At 38.5% G+C, this 27319-nt stretch overlaps 1 protein-coding gene and 1 pseudogene across 1 annotated transcript in view; one reads left to right on the forward strand and one right to left on the reverse strand.

Annotated features, from left to right (window-relative positions):
• PDS5B (PDS5 cohesin associated factor B) overlaps positions 1–27319 on the forward strand; it is a 195916-nt gene that overhangs the window by 4081 nt on the left and 164516 nt on the right. The window lies entirely within an intron of this gene.
• Positions 26457–27207, reverse strand: LOC132508649 (small ribosomal subunit protein eS6-like; annotated as a pseudogene).

Below are 27319 nucleotides of genomic sequence, written 5' to 3' on the forward strand. Positions count from 1 at the left end.
GAGAGCTGAGAAAAACCAGAGTAGGATCCCTGCTGTTAAGTGATTCTACCATGGCCAGGCCTTCCTCCCTCTTCAGTGACAGTTGAGGTTGCTCTTTATGTGGGAGAGTGAAGGAGGGGACATTATGACCACAAGCATTGTCTCTCTCTTGGAGAGAATGGTTAGGGGGCCCAAAAGGAAACAAGAGTTTGTGGTTCCCTGGGCAGTGTAGGGATTCTTTTTCCCTTTCATCTCAGAGGTGGTTTTAGAGAAGTAAGGGAAGAGATTTTTAAAGAAAAGTCCCAGATATATATCCAAAGTGTATTTACAGAATGCATCCCTAAGTAGTTGAAATTCCGCCAGGCAATTTCAGTTAACCTTCAGATATTGGGATGGGGGTTGGGGTGTGTATGGAGAGTTGGTAGTGAGAGTTGTTGTTAAGGTTGGCGGGAACAGAGTACTTTAAAGAATTGTATATTTTAAGTTAAAAGTTATACATGTATATGATAAGGAAATTCTTGTGGTACAGAAAATAAAAATAAAAGCTACTTTATCTCTTCCCCCTAAAAGGTAATCCACTGTTAACAGTTTTCAGAAAATTTACTTTTCAAAAAATTTATGCAAATAGTATTATACTTACTGCTTTTTTTTGTTGTTGTTATTAAAAGCTATATTGTTTACTTTTTTCCTGAAATTTACTTTTTTCTGTAGTTGATGTCATGTAGCTCTTCTCATATTGGCACATATAGATCAACATAATTTAAACAATGATTAGAGTATTATATGCATGTGTCACCACAATTTATTCTGACTCCTTTTGAGTGGTATGTAGGTTGTAACTACTTACACAAACCGACAGTATATGACTATGACTGTTACATGTTTGCCAACATTGGGCTTTATTAAACTTTATGCCTTTTGCTGATTTGATATGTGAAGTTTGTATCTTGTTTTGGGTTTGCATTTTGTTGATTATGAGGAGGGGAAAACATTTTTGTATGCTTATTGGGCAGAGGTTACTTGCAGCGCACACTTTAGATTGAGTAGGTTAAGTTATCTGTGCACCCCTCCCCCCCATCTAAAATGGTTTGAGGGAGATGGAACTTTTAGAGAGAAATAAGGTTTCAGAGCCCATGGCACGTTGAGGGGGAGCAGTGCTCTGAATGGAGAGGCTGCAGTGCTAGACTTTGAACAATAACCAGAGGTTAAGTATTGAAAGCCCTTAACTTGGTCTTAATGGAAGATTATATAAAGGCAGGAAGGGAGATTTGAGAGTCAGGGCAAGTAATTTCATATAGGGTAAGCTCTATCTCCTACTGTCTACTTGTCCTGTCTCACCACTCCCCCCTTGTGCCCCAACTGTCATTTCATTTTTATTTATACTGTCATTTGACTTGCTCCTCTTCCCTGGTGGGGTGGCAGCCTTGACTTTGATATTTCAGTTCTTCCAGAGATGAGGAACACTTAGTTTTTATTATAAGGGAAACTGATTTTTCTTCAAATCAAAGGGAGCAGTTCTCATTTCTAATGTTCTTTAGATCTATTTTTTGATCTTTAGTAGTCCCTCTTTATAGTTGATATTCTGCTAGTGTCAGGGACCTTACATGCTGACCTGTGCAGAAGTTGGCATGACTACATGAGCTTTGTTCCTATTTAATCCCTACATGCTGCCCCCACCCCAGCTTCACATTTTTTTTTTAATGAAATAAGTTTTTTTTCTTAGTAGGTTTGGGAGGCAATTGATTTAAAAGGCTCTTGTCTGTTACCCCCTATCCCAACCCCCCCCAAATGGTAAGTATGTAGAGATGTGTTAATTAGCTTGATTATGGTGATCTTTTCACAGTGCATACATATATCAAAAGACAAGCTGTATACCTTAAATATCTACATTTTTATGTGTCAAACATGTCTCAGTAAAGCTGGTTAAAAAAAAGTTTTTGTCTCCAGTTATTATATACACGAGTTAATATCAAATGGCTGGCCCTTTTTCAACTTTACCTTTAGTCTAGGCCAGCGGCTCTCAAATGGGGGTGGTTTTGAACACCGCTTCCTTCCCCAGCTCCTCGCCCAAGGACCTTTGGCAATGCCTGGAGACATTTTGGTTGTCACAACTGGGGGCGGGGGGGGGAAGGGGGGGCGGGAAGAGTGGTGCTACTGGTATCTAGTGAGTAGAGGTAGGGATGCTGCTAAACATCCTACAATGTGTAGGGCAGCCCTCCACAACAAAAAATTATCTGGCCTAAAATGTCTCTTTTGCCAAGAAACCCTGGATTCAGCAGACCTAGTCCAGGAAGCTCCCAGCTCAGGTGAATTAGGCCTGCCCACCAACTTTGATGATAGCAGTCAAGCAGTAGTAATGTTTCATGTAGTCTTATGCTCAGAATGGAAAGCTTTGAAATACAGATCTTGAGTACATTTTTTTCCTCCTCTGTCTCTTTGGTCCCTTTCTTTTCAGCGTTTTGCTTTCCTTCTCCTCTACCTTCATGGTGTAACATAATTAGGTCAAGGCTTTGCAGTCCTACGTGGAGTTTGGAAGGTCACTAGCATTGAAGACTTGAACATCAGTAGGAACATATTTAGGCATTTAATATGATGCTTGATAAGTGAAGTCCTTTGCTGAGGAAAGCAGAAGAGCATGGCGGTTAAGCATATAGACATAGAGTCAAGACTGCTTGGGTTTTTATCCTCCCTCCATCACTAGCTAGTTGTGTCACCGTGGATAAATTACCTAATTGCCAAGCCTCAGTTTCTTAAATCTGTGAAGTGGGGAATAATAGCAGGTATCTCATTTTTAAAATCAGCTTTATTGAGATATAATTCACATTCCATACAGTTCACCTATTGAAACTGTGCAACTCATCAACTTCTAGTACATTCGCAGGTGTGTGCAACCATCACCACAATCTGCTCTTAGAATATTTTTGTCTCTTATAAAAGAAACCCTAAACCCATTAGCGGTCACTTCCAGTCACCCCTTAAATTAGTTTTTGATATAAGGCAGGCCAGATGCTTCCCTTGGTGACAAGTATGTAAGTACTTAATAGAAAACTATAACTTGGGGCAGGGAGACTCTATTTGTGGCAGGTCCATTCACAACACTTTAGAGAAGGCAAAGATGGATATTTGTTGAATGGATATTTGCATGCTATGCTATGCTATGTAAGGAAATTGTGCTCAGAGATATAAAGATGAAAGATACACCTTTATTTAAGAGATCTATATTCAAGTGGGAAGAAGGAGACTGGTATCACAAAATACCAGTTATAATTGTAAAATAATTATAAAACGAGGCAGAATAAAGTGCTTTCAGGAAGGTGTAAACAACATACTTGAAATTGGAAATTTGTTAAAGGGAGATTAATTACTTAGGTTAAGAGTGTAGGAACCATGAAAAACTTCTTAAAGGAGGGACCATTTTGGCCAAGTCTTAGATGATAAAATATGGTACTCTGGCTCTGTGAAGAGCACTTGAAGAATGCTGTGCTTTTTTGAGGTATTGGTGGTATTCTCATCTTTTTTTTTTTGCTGCCTCATGCTGCTGCCAAATGGTTGCCTCTGGTAGCTCCACCTGCACCCTTTTTTTTTTTTTTTTTTTTTGGTACGCGGGCCTCTCACTGTTGTGGTCTCTCCCGTTGCGGAGCACAGGCTCCGGATGCGCAGGCTCAGCGGCCATGGCTCACGGGCCCAGCCGCTCCGCGGCATGTGGGATCTTCCCAGACCGGGGCACGAACCCGTGTCCCCTGCATCGGCAGGCGGACTCTCAACCACTGCGCCACCAGGGAAGCCCCCTGCACCCTTTTTTAAAAAAAAATTATTTATTTACTTTTTGCCACACCTCGAGGCTTGAGGGACCTTAGTTCCTGGACCAGGGATCCAACCCGGGCCCTCGGCAGTGAAAGCACCAAGTCCTAACCACTGGACAGCTGGGGAATTCTCACCCGCACCCTTTTTTGATGTTTCTAATCTGTTGTGAACTTGGGAAGTTATCTAAATGTAACAAATAAATAAGCTTTTAGTGAGAGCCTGGTGTCTGTGAGAAAAGGGTATGATTGTGTGGCCTTATGCTGTCACTTTGAGTTAGTTGCCTTTTTAGTTTTATTCTCTGGGTTAATTGGGTTTACAGAATAAATAATTCCTAGGTAAATTAGGCTCATATAAAATGTTTTCCCTTTTTTTCCTCCAAGGCTTCTATTAACAGCCATATCCCTAACGTTTCTTCTCAATTTCCTATCTTTTTCTCATATGCCATCAGACACAACACTTCCAGTACATGTCCAAAACTGAGCTGCCTTCCTTTATCCTTTAACATCTGCATTGGTTAATACAATTTGTTTTTAAGTTGAATGGCTAGGTTTGTCATCAAGTCAGCAACTTGGGTGTCATCTTGATCTCTCTGTCTCCTTTACTTCTCAAATCAAATGAGTTAACAAAGCCTGTTGATTCTGATACAGTAGTTCAAAGTTGTTTTTTTTTTAACACTATCTGCACAGTAATACTTCAAAAGTAAAAAACCAAAAAGAGAAAAAAGTCTCTTTTCCATACCCTTCCTCATCTGTAAAGTTCCCAGACTCCTCTACAATAGCTTACTAGTATTATTGGGTTTTTTATATATCGTTCTGGGGGTTTAAAAAATACAACGCTGTACAAGTATATGTATCCCACCCCATGCCTCCCCTCACCCCAACACATGTTTTACACTAATGTTGGAAACTTTAACTGCTTTGCCTTTTATTTATTTATGTCACTTAACAGTATACCCTGGAGATCTTTCTGTATTAGTATATAAAGTTCTAGTATGTGTGCTCTCTTTCTCAACAGCTGCAGAGTGTTCATTTATGGACTGTAATTTAACTAGCCCACTGATGGACAGTTAAATTGTTTCCAGTTCTTGCTATTATAAAAATACTGCATGAACAACCTTGTACATATATCATCTTGTACACATGCAAGTGTGTCTGTAGATTAACTTCCTAGAAGTGGAATTGTTGGGTCAAAGAATAAAGCGGATACAATTTTGATAGATACTGTTAAGTTGTCCTTCATGAGGGTTGTAGGATATAATTTTGATAGATATAGTTCCGTTGTCCTTTGTGAGGGTTGTCACAGTAATGTATACATGAGAGTAGTTGTTTTCCTATAGCCTTGCCGCAACAGCATACAATGATACTTTTTGGATTTTTGCCAATATGATAGGTGAAAAATGGTACCTCAGTGTAGTTTTAATTTACATTTCTCTCTTTTTTTTAAAATATCTTTATTGGAGTATAATTGCTTTACAATGGTGTGTTAGTTTTTGCTGTTTATCAAAGTGAATCAGCTGTACATATACATATATCCCCATATCCCCTCCCTCTTGCGTCTCCCTCTCACTCTCCCTATCCCACCCCTCTAGGTGGTCACAGAGCACGGAGCTGATCTCCCTGTGCGACTGCTTCCCACTAGCTATCTATTTTACATTTGGTTGTGTATATATGTCAGTGCCACTCTCTCACTTCTTCCCAGCTTACCCTTCCCCCTCCCCGTGTCCTCAAGTCCATTCTCTACATCTGCGTCATTATTCCTGTCCTGTCCCTAGGTTCTTCATAACCATTTTTTTTTTTAGATTCCATATATATGTTAGCATATGGTATTTGTTTTTCTCTTTCTGACTTACTTCACTCTGTATGACAGGACAGACTCTAGGTCCATCCACCTCAATACAAATAACTCAATTTCATTTCTTTTTATGGTTGAGTAATATTCCATTGTATATATGGGCCACAGCTTCTTTATCCATTTGTCTGTCAGTGGACACTTAGGTTGCTTCCATGTCCTGGCTATTGTAAATAGTGCTTCAGTGAACATGGTGGTACATGAATCTTTTTGAATTATGGTTTTCTCAGGTTATATGGCCAGGAGTGGGATTGCTGGATCATATGGTAGTTTTATTTTTAGTTTATTAAGGAACCTCCATACTGTTCTCCATAGTGGCTGTACCAGTTTACATTCCCACCAACAGTGCTAGAGGGTTCCCTTTTCTCCACACCCTCTCCAGCATTTACTGTTTGTAGACATTTTGATGATGGCCATTCTGACCGGTGTGTGGTGATACCTCATTGTAGTTTTGATTTGCATTTCTCTAATGATTAGTGATATTGAGCATCCTTTCATGTGTTTGTTGGCAATCTGTATACCTTCTTTGGAGAAATGTCTATTTAAGTCTTCTGCCCATTTTTGGATTGGGTTGTTTGTTTTTTTGACATTGAGCTGCATGAGCTGCTTGTAAATTTTGGCGATTAGTCCTTTGTCAGTTGCTTCATTTGCAAATATTTTCTCCCATTCTGTGGGTTGTCTTTTCGTCTTGTTTATGGTTTCCTTGGCTGTGCAAAAGCTTTTAAGTTTCATTAGGTCCCATTTGTTTATTTTTGCTTTTATTTCCATTTCTCTAGGAGGTGGGTCAGAAAGGATCTTGCTGTGATTTATGTCATTACATTTCTCTTATGAGTGAAGATGAGTATCCTTTGTTTGGGCCATTTTGATCATTCTTTTTTTTTCTGTGAACACTCTGATTTTAATTTTCACTCATTTTCCTGTCCATTTTGGGGGTTCTTGAATTTCTCTTCAGTCCATGTGCGGCGATTGGTTTACTAAAAGGAAACATGACTTGCTTGTTGCAGGTGCCTTCTTACAGGTAGCTCTGCTTCCATTTTTCACTCTCTTTTAGGCTTTTTCTCACAGTGTTAGCAGAGTGATACTTGTAGTTGCAGATTTGTATGTGTCCTTCCCTTGCTTAAAGCTGTTCAGTGGCTCTTCACTGCCTCTATAATGCAAATGCCTTAACATTAGAATGGTACCTACCTACCTTGCTGGCATTTCCCTTTTTTCCATAGGTTCTCCAAACTCCAAAAACACTGAACTGCTCCTAGCTCCCTGTTGTTTTAGACTCTTTGCCTCTGTGTCTTTGCACGTGGTATTTCTCTGCTTATAATGAGCCATTCCTGCTTGTCTGCATGTCCGAAGTCCTGCTTTTCATCCTTCACCTAACGAAAAGGCTTTTCTGTTACCTAACTCTTCTTTCAGGCAGTGTATGGTGCCCTTTTCTCCTTCTCACAAGTCCCTGTGTATATCTTTTTTTTTTTAATTAATTAATTTTTATTTTTGGCTGTGTTGGGTCTTCGTTGGGGTGCATGGGCTTCTCACTGTGGTGGCTTCTCTTTGTTGCGGAGCATGGGCTCTAGGCACGGACTCAGTAATTGTGGCTTGAGGGCTCTAGAGCACAGGTTCAGTAGTTGTGGCTCGAGGGCTTAGTTGCTCCATGACATGTGGGATCTTCTCGGACCAAGGCTCGAACCTGTGTCCCCTGCATTGGCAGGAGGATTCTTAACCACTGCGCCACCAGGGAAGTCCTCCCTGTGTATATCTTTATAATGTAAACCCTCACATTGTGTATTGTTATCGTGTATTTCCTTGCTTTAGATTGTTATCCTCTTGAGGCATGAACTTAACAGTTATTTTGTAAGCAAGCATCATGTTTGGCACATAGTAGATGAGTAACAATTACCGATAACCCATAAATGTGTGTGTGTGTATATATATATATATATATATACACTAAGTATATATGTGGACAACCCAAGACAAAGAAAAAATGGAAAATTAATACTATGAGCTCAAATTTATTTTTTTATTTTTTTATTTTTTATTTTTTTTTTTTGCAGTACGCGGGCCTCTCACTGTTGTGGCCTCTCTCATTGCGGAGCACAGGCTCCGACGCGCAGGCTCAGCGGCCATGGCTCACGGGCCCAGCCGCTCTGCGGCATGTGGGATCTTCCCAGAGCCGGGCACGAACCCGTGTCCCCTGCATTGGCAGGCGGATTCTCAACCAATGTGCCACCAGGGAAGCCCTCAAATTTATTTTTAAAATTTGTTTTAATTTATTTATATTGAGATGTAAATTAAATACAATAAAATGTACAGATTTTAGCTGTTCACTTTTAGTTGTGACAGTTATACCCGTGTAACTGATAACCAAAAGATGATAAAGAACATTCTCATCACCCCAGAAAGTTTAATCGTTGCCCTTTCCATTCCGTTCTCCTCTCTCCCAAGCACTGTGATTTCTAACAATGTAGATTATTTTGTTTGGTCATCATACAGTGTGTGCTTTTTTGCATCTAGCTTCTTCTGCTTAACATATATTTCCAGATGCATCTATGAGGTTGGATGGTGTCAGAGTTCTTTTTATTGCTGAGTAGTATTTTGTTAGATGAATATACCAGAGTTTATCTTTTCTTCTGTTGATGGATATTTGAGTTGTTTCCAGTTTCTTGTTGTTAAGAATAAGGCCTGCAGGGATCTTCTTGCAAACATGTGTTTTCATTTCTCTTGAGTAAATGCCTAGGATTGAAATTGCTGGTTCACAGGCAGATGTGTGTTTTACTATATAAAAAACTGCTGTGTAGTTTTTCAGTTTTCTCTTACATACTCTCACTGTGACTCTGTGTTAGTTCTAGTTGCTCTACGTCCTTGCCAGCATTTGGATAATCATTTGTTAAATTTTAGCTATTTCGTGGAAGTGAAATGGTATCTTGTGTTATTTTGGATTTCCTTGCGACCTAATGATGTTTCATATGGTTATTGACAATTGTCAATAATTAGTGTATTTTCTTTTGTGGAATATCCCTGGTTTTTGCACATTAAAAAAAATTGGTTATCTTTTTATTATTGATGTGTAAGAATTCTTAATATAGTCCGGATATGTTTTTTGTCACATCAATACATTGAGAGTATTTTCTCCCAGTTTGTAAGTTTTTGTTTTCCTTAACAGTGTATTTCGATAAGCGAAAGTTTTTAATTTTGACGAAGTTCAATTAATCAATTTTTTTCTTTAATAGATTTGAGTTTTAAGAAGCTTTTGCCTACTCCCAAGTCTTGAAATAATTTCCCTTGTTTTCTTTTACAAGTTTCATAGGTATTGAGGTTCATTTTTACAAATGCATTTATCCAGTCCCAACACCATTGTTTGAAAAATTTTGTTTTCTTTTCTGCACTGGACTGCCTTTGTCCAGGAATGTTTTTATTTATTTGTTTATTTATTTATTTTTGGCTGTGTTGGGTCTTCGTTTCTGTGTGTGGGCTTTCTCTAGTTGCGGCGAACGGGGGCCACTCTTCATCACGGTGCGCGGGCCTCTCACTGTCGCGGCCTCTCATTGCGGAGCACAAGCTCCAGACACCCAGGCTCAGTAGTTGTGGCTCACAGGCTTAGTTGCTCCGCGGCATGTGGGTTCTTCCCAGACCAGGGCTCGAACCCGTGTCCCCTGCATTGGCAGGCAGATTCTCAACCACTGCGCCACCAGGGAAGCCCTGTCCAGGAATGTTTGAACACATATATGTATGGATCTGTTTCTGGACTTTCTTGTTTCTTTGATCTAATTGTTTCTGCTATGCTAGTATCATACTGTCTCTATCACCTTAAGTCTTGGAATCAAATAGTGTGAAACCTCTAATATTGTTTGTCCAGTCTAGTTCCTTTGTGTTTCCATATAAATTTTAAAATCAGTTTGTCAGTTTCTACAGAAAAAAAAAGAACCTTTTGGGATTTTGATGGGGATTGTGTTTCTCTATAAAATATTTAGGGAGAACTGACCTATAACAATATGGAATTTGGTAGTCAGCCTTTAACATGCTTCCCATTGATCTCTGCCTGGTTGTATTTGTATCCTTTTGTAGTCACCTTGCACATTATATTAGGGTTGGTCTGTGTAACCAATATAATATAGTTGAAGTCACTTCTGAAATTAGGTTGTAAAAGGCACAGTGGCTTGTGTATTAGTCTTTCTCTCTCTCATCAGTCACTCTAGGAGAAAACAGCTGCCATGTTGTAGAGAGGCCCATTGTCAAGCCTGTGAAGGAGCTGAGATTTTACCCTACTTGCAAGCTAACAAATTAGCCTACTGCAGTTTCATGGATGCTGATAGAAGACATGAGACTCTTGGGTCTGCGTCGAAAGACAGGTTATTGTCACAGCTATAGTAGTAGCCAGGGTACTTTCAGCATTTTTGCACCAGTTCCTCAAGCTCCAAATCACACTTGATATGAAGAGGGTCAGATGACAACTGCACATGCAGTGCTTGCATTACAAGAGAGGAATTCCGAACATAGGGAACCTGGATATTTTTTTAATGGGCGGTAAGCATACCTGTTCTTTGCTCTGGAGGAGACTTTATCTTCCACAACTGTTCACTTTATAAACACCTTTGGGAAGTTAGTCTGGAACAAAGGGCAGTGAGATCCTCAGTTGCAAGATGTGCAGAAAGAAATGCAAGAGACCAGTGGAATATTGTCTCCAGACATCCACATGACAAAGAATTGAGGCCTTCTGCTAGTAGCCTTGAGTGGATCCTCAGGCCTTCAGTTGAGTGTAGACCTCACTACAGTTTGCAACCTCATGAGAGACCCTTGAGCCAGACACACCAGCTAAGCTGCTCCTGGATTCCTGACCCTTAGAAACTGTGTGAGAAAATAAATGTTATTTTCAACTGCTGAAGTTTTGGAGTAGTTTATTACACAGCAGTAGATTATTAGTACAGTTGTTCACCTCTCCTTTTATTTAGGTCATCTTTTTTTTGATACGTACTATAAACAAATTTATATTTATGTATCTATGTATCTGTGCAAGATCTTTACGCCAGCTCAATGAAGTAGGTTTTTCCGTATTAATGTTATGTTACTATGTCAATTATGTAATATGATTTTGTTAACATATTAACATATATACATACAATGTAAAGTAACATTTTAATGTTCTCCGTAGAGATCTTGCAGTTAATTTATTCCTAAAGATTTTCTTTTTGATGCTATTTTCTAAATTTTATTTTTTTATTTTTTTCTGATAATATATCCAGATACAGTAGTTGTCTTAAAAATTGTGTGTGTATTCTTTGACTTTGCTGAAATTCATTTAGTTCCAATAGTTTTTTTGTAGATTTAGGATTTTCTCTACAAAAACAATCATATCTGTGAATAAGACAGTTTTGTTCTTTTTTCTCCCATCTTTATAAGCTTTTTATTTCTTTGTGTTACTTTATTGCACTGTCTAGCATTTTCAATTTAATGTTGAAGAGATGGTGGGAATGGATATTCTTGTTTTATTCCACATCTTAAGGGGAAAACATTGTCTTTTAACGTTAAGTAGAATGTCAGCAGTGATTTTTTTGTAGATTAAAAGAAATCAGATGGAGCGTGTTCCCTTCTATTCCCAGTTTAGTGAGATTTTAATTTTTAAATTATGGATGGGTGTTGAATTTTGCCAGATGTCCCCCCCTTTTTGTATTTATTGAGACGACTATGGATTTTATGCTTTATTCTGTTATTATGGTGAATTATATTTATTGATTTTTGTAAGTTAAACCAATTTTGCAATCTTGGGTTAATCTCATTTGGTCATGATGTATTGTCCTTTTATCTGTTTCTGAATTTGGTCAGCTAATATTTTGTTGAGGATTTAAGTGTCTGTGTTCAGGGGGAATATTGGTCTATGATTGCCATTTCTTGTAATGCCTTCTAATAGCATGGTTAGACTAGCCTTCTGAAACCAAGAAATGTTTCCTCTTCTGTTTTCAGAAATAGTTTGTATATGATTGATATAATTTCTTTAACGTTTGGTAACCATCTAGGCATGGAGGTTTTTTTGTGCGTGCGGGAAGATTTTTGGTAACAGGTTTTGTTTCTTTGGTAAATATATGGTTATATGGATTTTCTGTTTTGTCTTTCTCCCCCCAAGCAGTATATCTGTCTCATTTAAGTTATCAAGCCTTTTGGCAGAAAGAGTGTAATTTTCCCTTGTGATCCTTTTTATGTCTGTAGGATCTGTAGTGACCCCTCTTTACACTCTTCTTTCCTTGGTCATTCTTGCTACAGGTTTAGCAGTTTTCTTTCCACAGCTTTTGGTTTCAATAATTTAATTGACTTTTGTGCTTATCTTGATAATTTCCTTCACTCTTATTTTCAATTGGTTTAATTTGTTCTTTTTATTCCCTGGCTTCTTAAGCTGGAAATTTAGGTATTTAATTAGGGAATTTCGATATTTAAATTTAAGACTTTGTTTTTAAATATAAGCACTTAAATTTATAATTTCCCCCACATTTTTATATGTTGTATTTTCATTTTCAGTTCAAAATATTTTCTAATTTCCTTTGTGATTTCTTCTTTGACTCATGGATTTTTTTAGAAGTGTGTTGCTTAATTTTCAAATATTTTGGGTTTTCCTGGGTAGCTTATTGAAATTGATTTTTTATGTAATTCTTTTGTAGTCACAGAACATACTCTGTAAGATTTCTGTCTTTTGAAATGTGAGACATATTGTATGGTGTAGTATATAGTCTCATACAATTCAGTTGGTTAGTAGTGTTCTTTAAATCACCTATATCTGAGGTCAGAAAATGTCCTGCAAAGGGCTGTATAGACAATAGTTCAGGTTTTGTGAATTATACTGTTTCTGTTTTAACTACTTTGCCCTTGTAGTGCAAAAAGCAGCCGTGGCAATATGTAAATGAATGGGCATGGCAGTGTTATAATAAAACTTCATTTACAAAGATGGGCAGAGGTCCTGCAGTTTGCTGACCCCTGATTTATATGCCTGTGGATTGTTTTTTATCCATTTCAGTTGCTGAGAGAGGGGTATTAAAGTTTCCAAATATACCTGTGCATTTGTTCATTTCTTCCTGTAACTTTTTCAGCTTTTGCTTCATGTATTTCCTCCATGTAGTTTTCCCCTCAAGCTCTGATATTAGATACATTCCCATTTAGGATTGTTATGCCTTCTGGATGAGTTGACCTTTTTACCTTTGATAATTCTCTTACTGAAGTTAATTTTTTCTGACTTTAGTTTACTTATACCAGTTCCCTTATGTTTACTATTTATATTTATGGTGTATAATTTTTTATTATATGTTTAATGTGATTGTGTCTTTGTTTTTAAAGTGTGTCTCTTATAGACAGCATGTATTTAATGGGTTTCCTTCTCTCCTTCTTCCCTTCCTTCTCCCCTTCCTTCCTCCCTTCCTTCCTCCCTCCCTTCTTTTAATAGTAAATATATCTAATAAACTGTGTCTCTGAGTGGAGGACTTGTTAACTTTACATTTAATGTTATTTATACGGGTAAGTTTAATTCTCCCATTTTGCTCTGTGTTTTGTCAGTTTGTCTCCTCTCTTCCTTCTCTTATTGCCTTCTTTTATGTTGGTCAAATTTTGAAAAATATTTTAGATCTTTAATGGGCTTTTTAAACTGTACTGCTTTGTATAAGTGGCTGCTCTAGGGATTACAGTATTCATGATTAACTTTTAAAGTTCATTTAGCATTAACATTATGCCACCTGATGTAAAATGAAAGAACCTTAAAAAGCATAATTACATTTAATCTTTTTGCTATTGGTGTGTTAATTTTTGCTTCAACACAATGCTGTTTTTGCTTTAAATAGTCAGTTGCCTTTTAAAGAATTTAAGGAGAGAAACAAGAGAGTGTTTTGTATATAACTACATAGTTGTTTCGGATTTTCTTTGTGTAGTTCTAAGTTTCGCCTGATGTCATTTCCCTTCAGCTTGAGTTTCCTTTAACATTGCGTAATGTCCCGGTCTAGTGATTAAAGTTTTCAGCTTACGTGTGTACATGTACACACACACACACCCACACACACACACACACACACCCACACACACACACACCCAGATAGAGTAAGTGTATGTATTTATTTATATATATATATATATATGCTTACTCTTATTTTTCAAGAATATTTTTGTTGGACATAGATTCTGGTTGACTTAAAGGTTCTTCTTAATTGTCTTCTGGTCTCCTTTGCGTCTTTAATTTTCAGCACTTTGATGTGTTCTTTTTTCTTCTTCTTTTTTTTTTTTTGTTATTCTGCTTAGAGTTGAGCTCATTGGATTTGCAGATTGGTTTTTTCACCAATTTTTAGCCATTTTTCAAAATGCTTTTTCTGCTCCATTCTCTCTTCTCCTTCTGAGATTCTTGTTCTTTTGCTTAAAAATGTAATATAGGTCTGTGAGTTTGTTATTTTTAATTTTTTTTCTCAATCTTTTGCCCTCAGTTCTTCAGATTGAATAATTTCTACTGATTTGTCTTCAAGGTCACTGATTCTTTTTTATTTTGCTTCTAATATGCTGTCAAGCCCATTCCCCACCCCCCATTTATTTATTTACTTATTTTCCAGTTTCATTGAGATATAATTGATAAGCAACATTGTATAAGTTTAAGGTGTATAGTGTGATGATCTGATACATGTATGTACTGTTAAATGATTACTGCAATAAGGTGGGGTAACACATCTGTCATCTCACACAGTTAACATTACTTTGTGTGTGTGGTGAGAATATTTAAGATTTACTCTCTTAGCAGCTTTTAAGTACACAATACAGTATTGTTAACTATAGTTACCATGCTGTACACTAGAGTCCCAGAACTTAATTTATCTTATAACTGAAAGTTTATGCTCTTTAACAAAAATCTCCCCATTCCCCCCACCCCCCTCAGCCCTTGTCCACTCTCTGTTTATATGAGTTCAGCTTTTTAGATTCCATATATAAGTGAGATCATACAGCATTTATCTTTCTCTGATTTATTTCACTTAGCATAATGTCCTCAAGGTTCATCCATGTTGTTGCAAATGACAGTATCTCCTTTATTGTGGTGAATATTCTCTTGAATATTATATCTTGTTTATTCATTCATCCATTGATGGATATTTAGGTTGTTTCCATGTCTTGGCTGTTGTAATGTTGCAGTGAACATGGTGGTGCAGATATCTCTAAGCCCACTTTGAAATAACATACTCTTCAGTTCTAGTATTTCATTTTTTAACTATTTCCAATTATCTGCTGAGATTCCCCATTGTGACCATGTTTCCCATTAAGTCCTTGAACAAATTTATAGTAGCTTCTTTAAAGTCTTTGCTTGTTAATTTCTTCCTTTGAATTATTTCATTGTTTTTTTCCATTTATTGTTTTATTTTCATTCTTGACAGTAGGTCACACTTCCCTGCTGCTTTTCATGTCTAGAAAATTTTAATTGTAGAGTGGACGTTGTGGGTGATATATCTCTAAATTCTCTTTATCTTCTGATGAGTATAGTTAAATAACTGGTTGATCACCTTGAACTTGTGGAGGCTTGGTCTTTAAGATGGGTCTGTAGAAAGCCTGAGGTGTTTTTTAAGCCCTTGTAACTTGGACAGGCTCATGTCTCCTCTCCAGTGGGCAGCAGCTGAGATCGCTGATGAGTTCTTGTAGATTTCCAGTTGTTTTCCATTGAGCTCCTTGAAATCTTCCCAGAGCATACTCACCTCAGGGCTCAGTGAAGAATTTGAAGTTTATATTAGTTTTTGAGGCTTCTGCTGCTGTGACTCACTCCTTTCCTGAATTTGTCCTCTATTTCTAGCCACTTTGTGGCCATGAACTTAATAAAACTGCAACTTTCTGCTTGAGTTCTAGTAGCCCATGCTATTGCATACTAGGAATGCCCTCAGGGGAAAAGCTGTGTAAATTTGAACCTTTTCCAATGTACTTCCCTTCTTTCACTGGTCAAATTTCCAATTTCTTCCTGCTGTTGATGGTTTGTTCTGCCTTCAAGTCATTCTTAAAAGTGTTTTATCCACAGCTTTTATTTGTTTTTTATAATTGCTATCTGTGGAAGCATTAATTTAATGAGTTGACAAAAACTACTCCACCATTATTAGAACTCTTCAGGCTGATTTTCATTCATTTCAAACTGGCCCTTTAAGTACAATTGCTAACTTAACACACACCTTGTGTCAGGCTTACACATTTTTAGAATAAGACAGAACTCTATATTTTCTTTTTAAAATTTTTTGAATTTTATTTATTTTTTATACAGCAGTTTCGTTAGCTGTCAATTTTGCGGTATGCGGGCCTCTCACTGTTGTGGCCTCTCCCATTGTGGAGCACAGGCTCCGGACGCGGGGGCTCAGCGGCCATGGCTCATGGGCCCAGCTGCTCCGCGGCATGTGGAATCTTCCCGGACCGGGGCACGAACCTGTGTCCCCTGCAACGGCAGGTGGACTCTCAACCACTGCGCCACCAGGGAAGCCCTAGACATCAATTTTGTACACATCAATGTATACAGGTCAATCCCAATCTCCCAATTCATCACACCACCACCACCCCCGCCCCCCCCCCCACGGCTTTCCCCCCTTGGTGTCCATACGTTTGTTCTCTACATCTGTGTCTCAATTTCTGCCCTGCAAACTGGTTCATCTGTACCATTTTTCTAGGTTTCACATATATGCGTTAATATACGATATTTGTTTTTCTCTTTCTGACTTAACTTCACTCTGTATGGCAGTCTGTAAATCCATCCACTCTCAACAAATGACCCAATTTCATTCCTTTTTATGGCTGAGTAATATTCCATTGTATATATGTACTACAACTTCTTTATCCATTCATCTGTCGATGGGCGTTTAGGTTGCTTCCATGACCTGGCTATTGTAAATAGTGCTGCAGTGAACATTGGGGTGCATGTGTCTTTTTGAATTATGGTTTTCTCTGGTTATATGCCCAGTAATAAGATTGCTGGATCATATGGTAATTCTATTTTTAGTTTTTTAAGGGATTTCCATACTGTTCTCCATAGTGGTTGTATCAATTTACATTCCCACAAACAGTGCAAGAGGGTTCCCTTTTCTCCACACTCTCTCCAGCATTTGTTGTTTGTAGATTTTCTGATGATGCCCATCCTAACTGGTGTGAGGTGATATATCATTGTAGTTTTGATTTGCATTTCTCTAATAATTAGTGATGTTGAGCAACTTTTCATGTGCTTCTTGGCCATCTGTATGTCTTCTTTGGAGAAATGTCTATTTAGATCTTCTGCCCATTTTTGGATTGGGTTGTTTATTTTTTAATATTGAGCTGCATGAGCTGTTTATATATTTTGGAGATTAATCCTTTGTCTGTTGATTCATTTGCAAATATTTTCTCCCATTCTGAGGGTTGTCTTTTCATCTTGATTATGGTTTCCTTTGCTGTGCAAAAGCTTTGAAGTTTTATGAGGTCCCATTTGTTTATTTTTGTTTTTATTTCCATTACTCTAGGAGGTGGATCTAAAAATATCTTGCTGTGATGTATGTCAAAGAGTGTTCTTCCTATGTTTTCCTCTAAGAGTTTTACAGTGTCCAGTCTTACATTTATGTCTCGAATCCATATTGAGTTTATTTCTGTGTATGGTGTTAGGGAGTGTTCTAATTTCATTCTTTTACATGTAGCTGTCCAGTTTTCCCAGCACCACTTATTGAAGAGACTGTCTTTTTTTCATTGTATATCCTTGCCTTCTTTGTCATAGATTAGTTGACCTTAGGTTTGTGGGTTTATCTCTGGGATTTCTATCTTGTTCCATTGATCTGTGTTTCTGTTTTTGTGCCAGTACCATATTGTCTTGATTTCTGTAGCTTTGTAGTATAGTCTGAAGTCAGGGAGTATGATTCCTCCAGCTCCGTTTTTTTCCCTCAAGACTGCTTGGGCTATTCGGGGTCTTCTGTGTCTCCATACAAATTTTGAGATTTTTTGTTCTAGTTCTGTAAAAAATACCATTGGTAATTTGATAGGGATTGCATTGAATCTGTAGATTGCTTTGGGTAGTATAGTCATTTTCACAATATTGATTTTTCCGATCCAAGAACATGGTATATCTCTCCATCTGTTGGTATCATCTTTAATTTCTTTCATCAGTGTCTTATAGTTTTCTGCATACAGGTCTTTTGTCTCCTTGGTTAGGTTTATTCCTAGGTATTTTATTTTTCTTGTTGCAGTGGTAAATGGGAATGTTTCCTTAGTTTCTCTTTCAGAGTTTTCATCATTAGTGTATAGGAATGCAAGAGATTTCTGTGCATTAATTTTGTATCCTGCAACTTTACCAAATTCATTGATTAACTCTAGTAGTTTTCTGATGGCTTCTTTAGGATTCTCTATGTGTAGTATCGTGTCATCTGCAAACAGTGACAGTTTCACTTCTTCCAGTTTGTATTACTTTTATTTCTTTTTCTTCTCTGATTGCCATGGCTAGGACTTCCAAGACTCTGTTGAATAATAGTGGTGAGAGTGGACATCCTTGTCTTGTTCCTGATCTTAGAGGAAATGCTTTCAGTTTTTCACCATTGAGAATGATGTTTCCTGTGGGTTTGTCGTATATGGCCTTTATTATATTGAGGTAGGTTCCCTCTATGCCCACTCTCTGTAGAGTTTTTATGATAAATGGGTGTTGAATTTTGTCAAAAGCTTTTTCTGCATCTGTTGAGGTCATATGGTTTTTATTCAGTTTGTTAATATGGTGTGTCACATTGATTTATTTGCACATATTGAAGAATCCTTGCATCCCTGGGATAAATCCTACTTGATCATGGCGTATGATCCTTTTAATGTGTTGCTGGATTCTGTTAGCTAGTATTTTGTTGAGGATTTTTGCATCTATGTTCATCAGTGATATTGGTCTGTAATTTTCTTTTTTTGTAGTATTTTTGTCTGGTTTTGGTATCAGGGTGATGGTGGCCTCATAGAATGAGTATGGGAGTGTTCCTTCCTCCACAGTTTTTTGAAAGAGTTTGAGAAAGATGGGTGTTAGCTCTTCTCTAAATGTTTGATAGAATTCACCTCTGATGCCATCTGGTCGTGGACTTCTGTTTGTTGGAAGATTTTTAATCACAGTTTCAATTTCATTACTTGGGGTTGGTCTGTTCATATTTTCTATTTCTTCCTGGTTCAGTCTTGGAAGGTTATACCTTTCTACTAATTTGTCCATTTCTTCCAGGTTGTCTATTTTATTGGCATAGAGTTGCTTGTAGTAGTCTCTTAGGATGCTTTGTATTTCTGTGGTGTCTGTTGTAACTTCTCCTTTTTCATTTCTAATTTTATTGGTTTGAGTCCTCTTTCCTGATGAGTCTGACTAATGATTTATCAATTTTGTTTATCTTTTCAAAGAACCAGCTTTTAGTTTTATTGATCTTTGCTACTGTTTTCTTTGTTTCTATTTCATTTATTTCTGCCCTGGTCTTTATGATTTCTTTCCTTCTGCTAACTTTGGGTTTTGTTTGTTCTTCTTTCTCTAGTTCCTTTAGGTGTAAGGTTAGATTATTTATTGGAGATTTTTCTTGTTTCTTGAGGTGGGCTTGCATAGCTATAAACTTCCCTTTTAGAACTGCTTTGCTGCATCCCATAGGTTTTGGATCGTCATATTTTCATTGTCATTTGTTCCAGGTATTTTTTGATTTCCTCTTTGATTTGTTTACTGATCTCTTGGCTCTTTAGTAACATGTTGTTTGGCCTCCATCTGTTTGTGTTTTTTGCGTTTTTTCCCATGTAATTCATTTCTAGTCTCATAGCATTGTGGTCAGAAAAGATGCTTGATATGATTTCAATTTTCTTAAATTTACTGAGGCTTGATTTGTGACCCAAGATGTGATCTGTCCTGGAGAACGTTCCGTGCGCCCTTGAGAAGGAAGTGTAATCTGCTGTTTTGGGGTGGAATGTCCTATGAATATCAGTTAAATCTATTTGGTCTATTGTGTCATTTAAAGCTTCTGTTTCCTTATTTATTTTCATTTTGGATGATCTGTCCATTGGTGTAAGTGAGGTATTAAAGTCCCCCACTATTATTGTGTTGCTCTCGATTTCCTCTCTTATAGCTGTTAGCAGGTGCCTTATGTACTGAGGTGCTCCTATGTTGGTTGCATATATATTTATAATTGTTATATCTTCTTCTTGATTTGATCCCTTGATCATTATGTAGTGTCCTTCCTTGCCTCTTGTAACATTCTTTGTTTTAAAGATTATTTTATCTAATGTTTGTATTGCTACTCCAGCTTTCTTTTGATTTCCATTTGCATGGAATATCTTTTTCCATTCCCTCACTTTCAGTCTGTATGTGTCCTTAGGTCTGAAGTGGGTCTGTTGTAGACAGCATATCTATGGGTCTTGTTTTTGTATCCATTCAGCAAGCCTGTGTCTTTTGGTTGGAACATTTAATCCATTCACGTTTAAGGTAGTTATCGATATGTATGTTCCTGTGACCATTTTCTTAAATGTTTTGCATTTGTTTTTGTAGGTTCTTTTCTTTTCTTGTGTTTCCCACTTAGAGAAGTTCCTTTAGCATTTGCTGTAGAGCTGTTTTGGTGGTGCTGAATTCTCTTAGCTTTTGCTTGTCCATAAAGCTTGTCTGTAAAGCTTTTGATTTCTCCATCGGACCTGGTAGGTAGAGCTGACTGTTGCTTTTGTGGACAGAGCTCAGTAAACTTTAATCTGATTGACTGATGATGGGTGGGGTTGGGTTCCCTCCCTGTCAGTTGTTTTGCCTGAGGCAGCCCTACACTGGAGTCTACCTGGGCTGTTTGGTGGGGCTAATGGCAGACTCTGGGAGGGCTCACACCAAGGAGTACTTCCCAGAACTTCTGCTGCCAGTGTCCTTGTCCCCATGGTGAGCCACAGCCACCACCCGCCTCTGCAGGAGACCCTCCAACACTAGCAGGTACGTCTGGTTCAGTCTCCTCTGGGGTCACTGCTCCTTCCCCTGGGTCCCGATGTGCACACTACTTTGTGTGTGCCCTCCAAGAGTGGAGTCTCTGTTTTCCCCAGTTCTGTCGAAGTCCTGCAATCACATCCCTCTAGCCTTCAAAGTCTGATTCACTAGGAATTCCTCCTCCCGTTGCTGGACCTCCAGGTTGGGAAGCCTGACGTGGGGCTCAGAACCTTCAGTCCAGTGGGTGGACTTCTGTGGTATAAGTGTTCTCCAGTCTGTGAGTCACCCACCCACCAGTTATGGGATTTGATTTTGCTGTGATTGCGCCCCCCCTACCATCTCATTGTGGCTTCTCCTTTGTCTTTGGATGTGAGGTATCTTTTCTGATGAGTTCCAGTGTCTTCCTGTTGATGATTGTCCAGCAGGTAGTTGTGATTCTGGTGTTCTCACAAGAGGGAGTGAGAGCACGTCCTTCTACTCCGCCATCTTTGTACAGGGCCCCAGAAACTCCCTGTTAATTCAATTACATGTATTTGATTTAAGTAGGTAATTATTTAGTGAAAAGCCTAGAGTTAAAGAATGCTTATAAAGATTGGTGAAAGGGATAGCCATATTTCTACTGCCGTTTCTTTTCCCCTTTATTAGCGCCAGCGTCTGATAGATAGCAGTGAGACACATGCGACCAGATAATACTGGAAGAAAATGTTGTTTTTCACCTGTCTTTGACTTTTACTTTTCTTGGTATTTCTATTCTATGGAAAAAAGTAGTAAAATGTAAATGTTTGTCTCAGCTGCTTCTGTCTCAAAATTCATTTTCATGATAGGCCTGTTGGACATCTGTTTATGTTTAAATCGTTATCTAGGACGAGCTCTGGTCCTCTAGGACTAGCTCTGGTCCGGGGGGCCTTTTAGAATCATTCTACAAAAATTTGACTTTATGGCTCTGACTTTTAAGCAAAATATATTTAAAAAGAAAGTGTGTCCAAGAGGGAACTGGATGCGTTGATTGTAAAGATGGCACATACATCTAATAAATTGATTGTCTTGTGCGCTTAGCATAAGTCTAAGGTTAACATTAATATAGTCTAATATAGTCTATATTTTAAGATGTGTTGATTTTTAATTGTTCTCTTGAAATTGAACAAGGTTATTTTGTTGTTTTAATGTAAATATAATTTAGTAAGAGACAGATTTTAAAATTTGTACTGGCTTCTGTAGAAAGTAAGTGCAGGGCTTCCCTGGGGGCGCAGTGGTTCAGAATCCGCCTGCCAATGCAGGGGACACGGGTTTGAGCCCTGGTCTGGAAAGATCCCACATGCCGCGGAGCAACTAAGCCCGTGTGCCACACTACTGAGCCTGTGCTCTAGAGCCTGCGAGCCACAACTACTTAGCCCACATGCCACAAGTATTGAAGTCTTTGCGCCTAGAGCCCGTGCTCTGCAACAAGAGAAGCCACTGCAATGAGAAGCCTGCACACTGCAATGTAGCCCCCACTCACAACAACCAGAGAAAGCCCGGGCACAGCAACGAAGACCCAACGCAGCCGAAAACAAATCAATAAAAATAAATAAATTTAGAAAGTAAGTGTGTTCAAACCTAACATACTTCAGGTAAATTCTTAAATATTTTTGCTGATGGAAGGTAAATGAGGTATATTATAACCCGAATATGTGCTATTTGACTTTTTTTTTCTTGTATAAACTTATTTATTTTTGGCTGCATTGGGTCTTCGTTGCTGTGTGCAGGCTTTCTCTAGTTGCGGCGAGTGGGGGCTACTTTTCATTGCAGTGTGCAGACTTCTCATTGCAGTGGCTTCTCTTGTTGCGGAACCCAGGCTCTAGGCGCATGGGCTTCAGTAGCTGTGGCTCGAAGCTTCTAGAACGCAGGCTCAGTAGTTGTGGCATATGGACTTAGTTGCTCCGCAGCATGTGGGATCTTCCCGGACCAGGGCTCAAACCCATGTCTACTGCATTGGCAGGAGGATTCTTAACCACTGCGCCCCCAGAGAAGCCCCTGAGTTTTTATCTTTAATTTAGTGTTATAAGAAGTAGATAAGAGGCATGTGGATACCTTTAGCTCTTTCTACAGTAGTCAAACTCTAAATAACATTTCTGTCTTTGTCAGTTAGCATTTGATTAGAGAAGTAAGATTATTGTTGTGATTGGTTTTTACCAATTGTAGGAACTAGTTATACACACCTGGATCTGCTGCTAGGCTTGAAGTTAGCAGGGCTAGTAGTTGGAAAGGGAACATGGACATGAAGCAGGGGGAGGAAGGTTAGACTGGAACCTGCAAAGAACTTTTAGCAGTAAGTTAGAACCTATGAGCCCAAACTTGAACTTTCATGGCTCTCACTGCTTCCACACCTGCAACCTTGATGATGTAGGTAACCTTCAACCTTGATGATGTAGGTAATCTGCAGTAGGTGTGGCTGTGGCACACCTCACCATGGAGCTGCACACAAACCTGCCCCAGTATTATTTGGAAAAGCAAAGGTGGAGCTCTGACAGGAGCTGAATGAGCTGTAGGCTCAATTGCTGCCCCATGCCAATGAGCCCAAAGTTCCATGACACTGTGTGATTACTGCAGTAACACCTGACTTTAGGTTTACATTCTGAACCTGGTGGCTGCTTCACGTTTGTCTTCTAATCTCATGGGAATTTTTTTTTTTTTCTTTTTGAGGCCAACCCTAACCCACAACCATGCAGGGAATGAATCGTGTTTGGGAAAGTGTAGTTGCAACCCGGCTAAGGTAAAAAGCCATCACAGACCATCACTTGTCACCGCGGCACCAGTGCACACCTCTTTTTATCATATTTACCTTATAAATAAAGACAATTACAAAAGTATACTTTTGGTGAACATAATGCAGCTATCCTTTGTTCACCTGATAACATACAAATGCCCTCCTTAAGAGAGGATACAAAATCCCTTTATCCATAGGTGGGTTAATTTTTTTTCTACCTGTGTCTAGGTACCAATTTTTTTTCTACCTGTGTCACATTTTCTACTTAATATCCTGTAACTTAAATATGGAGATATGAGATTAGCTACTATCAGATGGTTGTAGAAAGGGAGATAAGAAATAAGTTTGTTAATATATATACAAATTTTTTATATCATAAAAAGAAAAACTACTCATTAGAATATTTATTTCTGCAACTAGTCATGTGGTTGTAGTTGCTGTCTATAATTATCTTCTGCTGTCATTCCACAGTCCCTCTGTTCTTGGCAATACCTCAGCTGGTTGTGGTTTCTTGCCTGATGGGGTGACCTAAATCTTCATTCCTTAAGGGTCTGGGTCATTAGCAGTCCTGCCTGGATTGTTTCCACTGACTTTAATCACAGTACATGGAAATACTAAGTGGCCTCCTAGGGGAACTTCTGCATTCCAGACATACTTTCTGTTAGCCCCTCTTGTGTGGTAGCAACCTGACTTCCCCTTGATTGTGAGATGAGAACCCTAGTTGGTTCTGTAACCCCCTTCTTTGTCTGTTGATTCATTGGCACGAATAACCCAAAGTGGCTGGGTGGCAGTCTGAATTTCCAGTTTAATGGAATCATTTCTGCATCCCTTGGTGGAAACTAAGATCTTCCAAAGGGACTATATGGGCATAGATGGATATAGGTGGGTAAGTGATGTGGTGTGTTGTATGTGTCAGTGAATTGGGAAGCAAAGTAAATCTGTTTAGAGTGAGAATGAGTTAATACAAATTAATATAGTACATTTCACGATACTTGTGGAGTTAGTAGGGATACCCTATATGAAATATTTACTTTGAAAGAAGTGTAAATATATTCAGAACGTGCATATAGTTTTTTCGTTTTTATTATCCCATATTTAATAATGGGCAGGTGGTTGGTAGCAGTTGAGTTTGAATCTGTGTGTTTTTTTGTTTGTTTTTTTGGCCACACGGCATGTGGGATCTTAGTTCCCTGACCAGGGATCGAACCTACGCCCCCTGCATTGGAAGCGTGGAGTCTTAACCACTGGACCGCCAGTAAAGTCCCAAGTTTTGAATTTAGATCTGATATACTTCTTGGATTTTTTGTTTACCTAAAGGAGGAAATAAGAATTACATTTACTATTTTGAGTTTTTATAAGTTAATTTTAAAGAATATAGAAGAGTGAACATAAATGACTTCATTTTCACAAATGAAAATACTACAGTAACGTTGCTTGTCATATCTACTCTGAAACTAGAAGGAGGAGGGTGAGCCTGGAGTCAGACCACCTGGCTTTAAATTCCAGCTCTTCTGCTTACCATGAATTTCTGTTAACTATGGCTTTGTAACAACAGCCCCTCCCCCACCGTCCCTGCAATTTCAGTGGCTTAAAATGAGTGTGTGTTATTACTCATGAATCTGTAGATCACGTGGATGGTTCTGATCACTTGGGCTAGATTTGGCAGATTTCATCTAGGATAACTCATAACATCGGTGGTCACCTGGCAGATTGTCGGGAAGCTGGCTAGTCTATGGTGGCTTCTCACATTTCTGGCTGTTGGCTGACTCTCTGCTGGATGATGGAGGGTGACCGAGGCTCTCATCATTTATCAGGCAGGTCTGGACTTCTTCACATGGTGGTGGCAGGATTCTTAGAGAGGTAGTAGAAACAAGCAAGGTCTCTTGCGGTCTGCATTTGGAACTGGCACTACATCACTTCTGCCACGTTCTGTTGGTTCAAGGCAAGTCATGAGGCCAGACAAGATTCAAGATGTGGGGAAATGAGCTCTACCTCTTGATGGGAGGAGCTGCAGTGTCACATTGCTAGGGGTGTGGGTACTAGGAGGGATGGAGAATTGGGGCCATTGTATAAGCATTTTACCATACAACATGATGATGCACAAGTCTCTTCATCCCTTTGAATCTGTTCCCTAACCTGTAAAAATGGCTAGGAGAGTAACGATTCTTTTTGAGACAATTTTGAAGATTAGGTAAAGTAAACTGTGTAAAGTGTCTCTGGTAGTGCCTTAATATATGCCAATATGTGCTCAGTAAATGTTTATTATTATTACTTGTAATGATTAGGTGTTCTATATTGATGACTAAAATACTCATAATAATCCTGTGATGCTGTCATGATTTCCTTCTTATAGCTGAGGAGACAGACTGAATTGCTTAAGTTACCAGTATGCCAAGGTTGGTGGTAGACCCAACGTTGAGCCAAGGTTTTTTGTTTTTGCTTTGAAAACCTAATACTGGCCTTTGAGAGCCAGTACAGTGGTAAAACATGGGGGCTCTGGAACTGTTAGAGTCCTTGTCCCAGACCTTACTAGGCTTTCAGCCTTGGACACATTACTTAACCTCTTTGTGCCTCACTTTTTAGGAAAGGAGATTGCTTACGTCCCACCATTGTTGGTGAGGATTAAATGAATTAATATACATTGTTTAGAACTACAAGCACAGGCTAGGTAGGTACTCTATATGTTATTCCTTTTCTTCTTCTTATGACACTATGCTGCCTTTAGTCCAAACCTTTAAAAGCCTTTCTTATTGAAAATATTAAATGAGGCTGAAGTTATCACCCTTTTCTTTTTAGAGCCATCTAATTTTTTCATGAAGTAGTATTAATCTTTACGGCTAGTTTCCTAATAGAGTAATTATGGATTTTACTGATGTGATTTGGTTATATGGGGACATTTCAATTTGAGGAAAAACTATTCCATGGTACTTTGTTTTTTTTCTCCTTTTCTGAGCTTTTCTTGCACAATGTCATTCATTTCTGTGGCTTCTGTTTAATGTTGGTTACTCTCAAATCAACATCTGAAGTTTGACCTCACTCCTAAGTTTCATTACTTAATTGGTTTTTCATTTTTCTCTCTCCAGTTATTAAATTTACTATTTCTGTTATCTCTCACACTCTTTTCCTTTATGCTTATTGCTTTTGGTTTAGTGCAAATTCTTCTCTTTTTTTTTTTTATATCTGACCTTATTTATTTGTTACTCTTAGAACATCTTATTTTTGACTGGACTCAGAGGTAGAAGCTTTCAGAGAGGACAGCCTCCCTTTCTTGGTAGTCTCTTCCTGGCATTTTTCTTTGGCCTCCTTCATTCTCTTGGCCAAAGGTTTAGCATATTCTGCAGCCTTTCTTTATTTTTCTTGGTACACTGTTCCTTCAGAGCAATATGCTGATGTTTGTGTTGCAGAACACATGGAATAACAAACACTGAATCTTGTGTGCCTTGGTCTTAGGTTACTTACCCTCTTTGTTTAGGGGCTTTCTCACAACACACTGGTGGACATGATCTTCTCTAGAGAGATTGAAAAGTTTGTGAATTTTAGCGATTTTGGTCCCAAGTCGGCGAGGCGCAGTAGTATCAGTGACTTCAGGAATATCCTTCTCTCCCTTTTTTTTTTTTTTTTTTTTTAAATAATGACCAAGTTGAAAGCACTTAGACTGGTGTCCACAATGCAACCCTGAACAGATTTGCACTTTCTTTCTCCAGTCTTCCTTGGTCTGTAACAGGACTGCCCCTTAGTAGCAGATGGACACAGCCATGGGTGAAGACACCCTGATTCATGGGAAACCTTGTTTGTCATTCCCACCAATGATTCTGACCGCATAACACTTCCATTCTTTACCCAGAGCATTAGCAGCAACTTCTGTGGCCATACGCTTCTCATAAAAGGTACAAAGTTTGCATTCATCGTCCACTTCAGTGAGTTTCTGGCATCTAGTGGCTGGGAAAGAGATGTTCAGTTTCATCCTGAAGCAGCTGACCAGCTCTGAGGTTCTGCAAAAAAAGAGCTCATCATTTTTTTCTTAAATTAGTTTAGAAACCTCCTAATCAGTCTCTTAACTCCGTTCTTACCTTTTC

Source organism: Lagenorhynchus albirostris, chromosome 18, assembly GCF_949774975.1.
Source record: "Lagenorhynchus albirostris chromosome 18, mLagAlb1.1, whole genome shotgun sequence".
NCBI lineage: Eukaryota > Metazoa > Chordata > Mammalia > Artiodactyla > Delphinidae > Lagenorhynchus > Lagenorhynchus albirostris.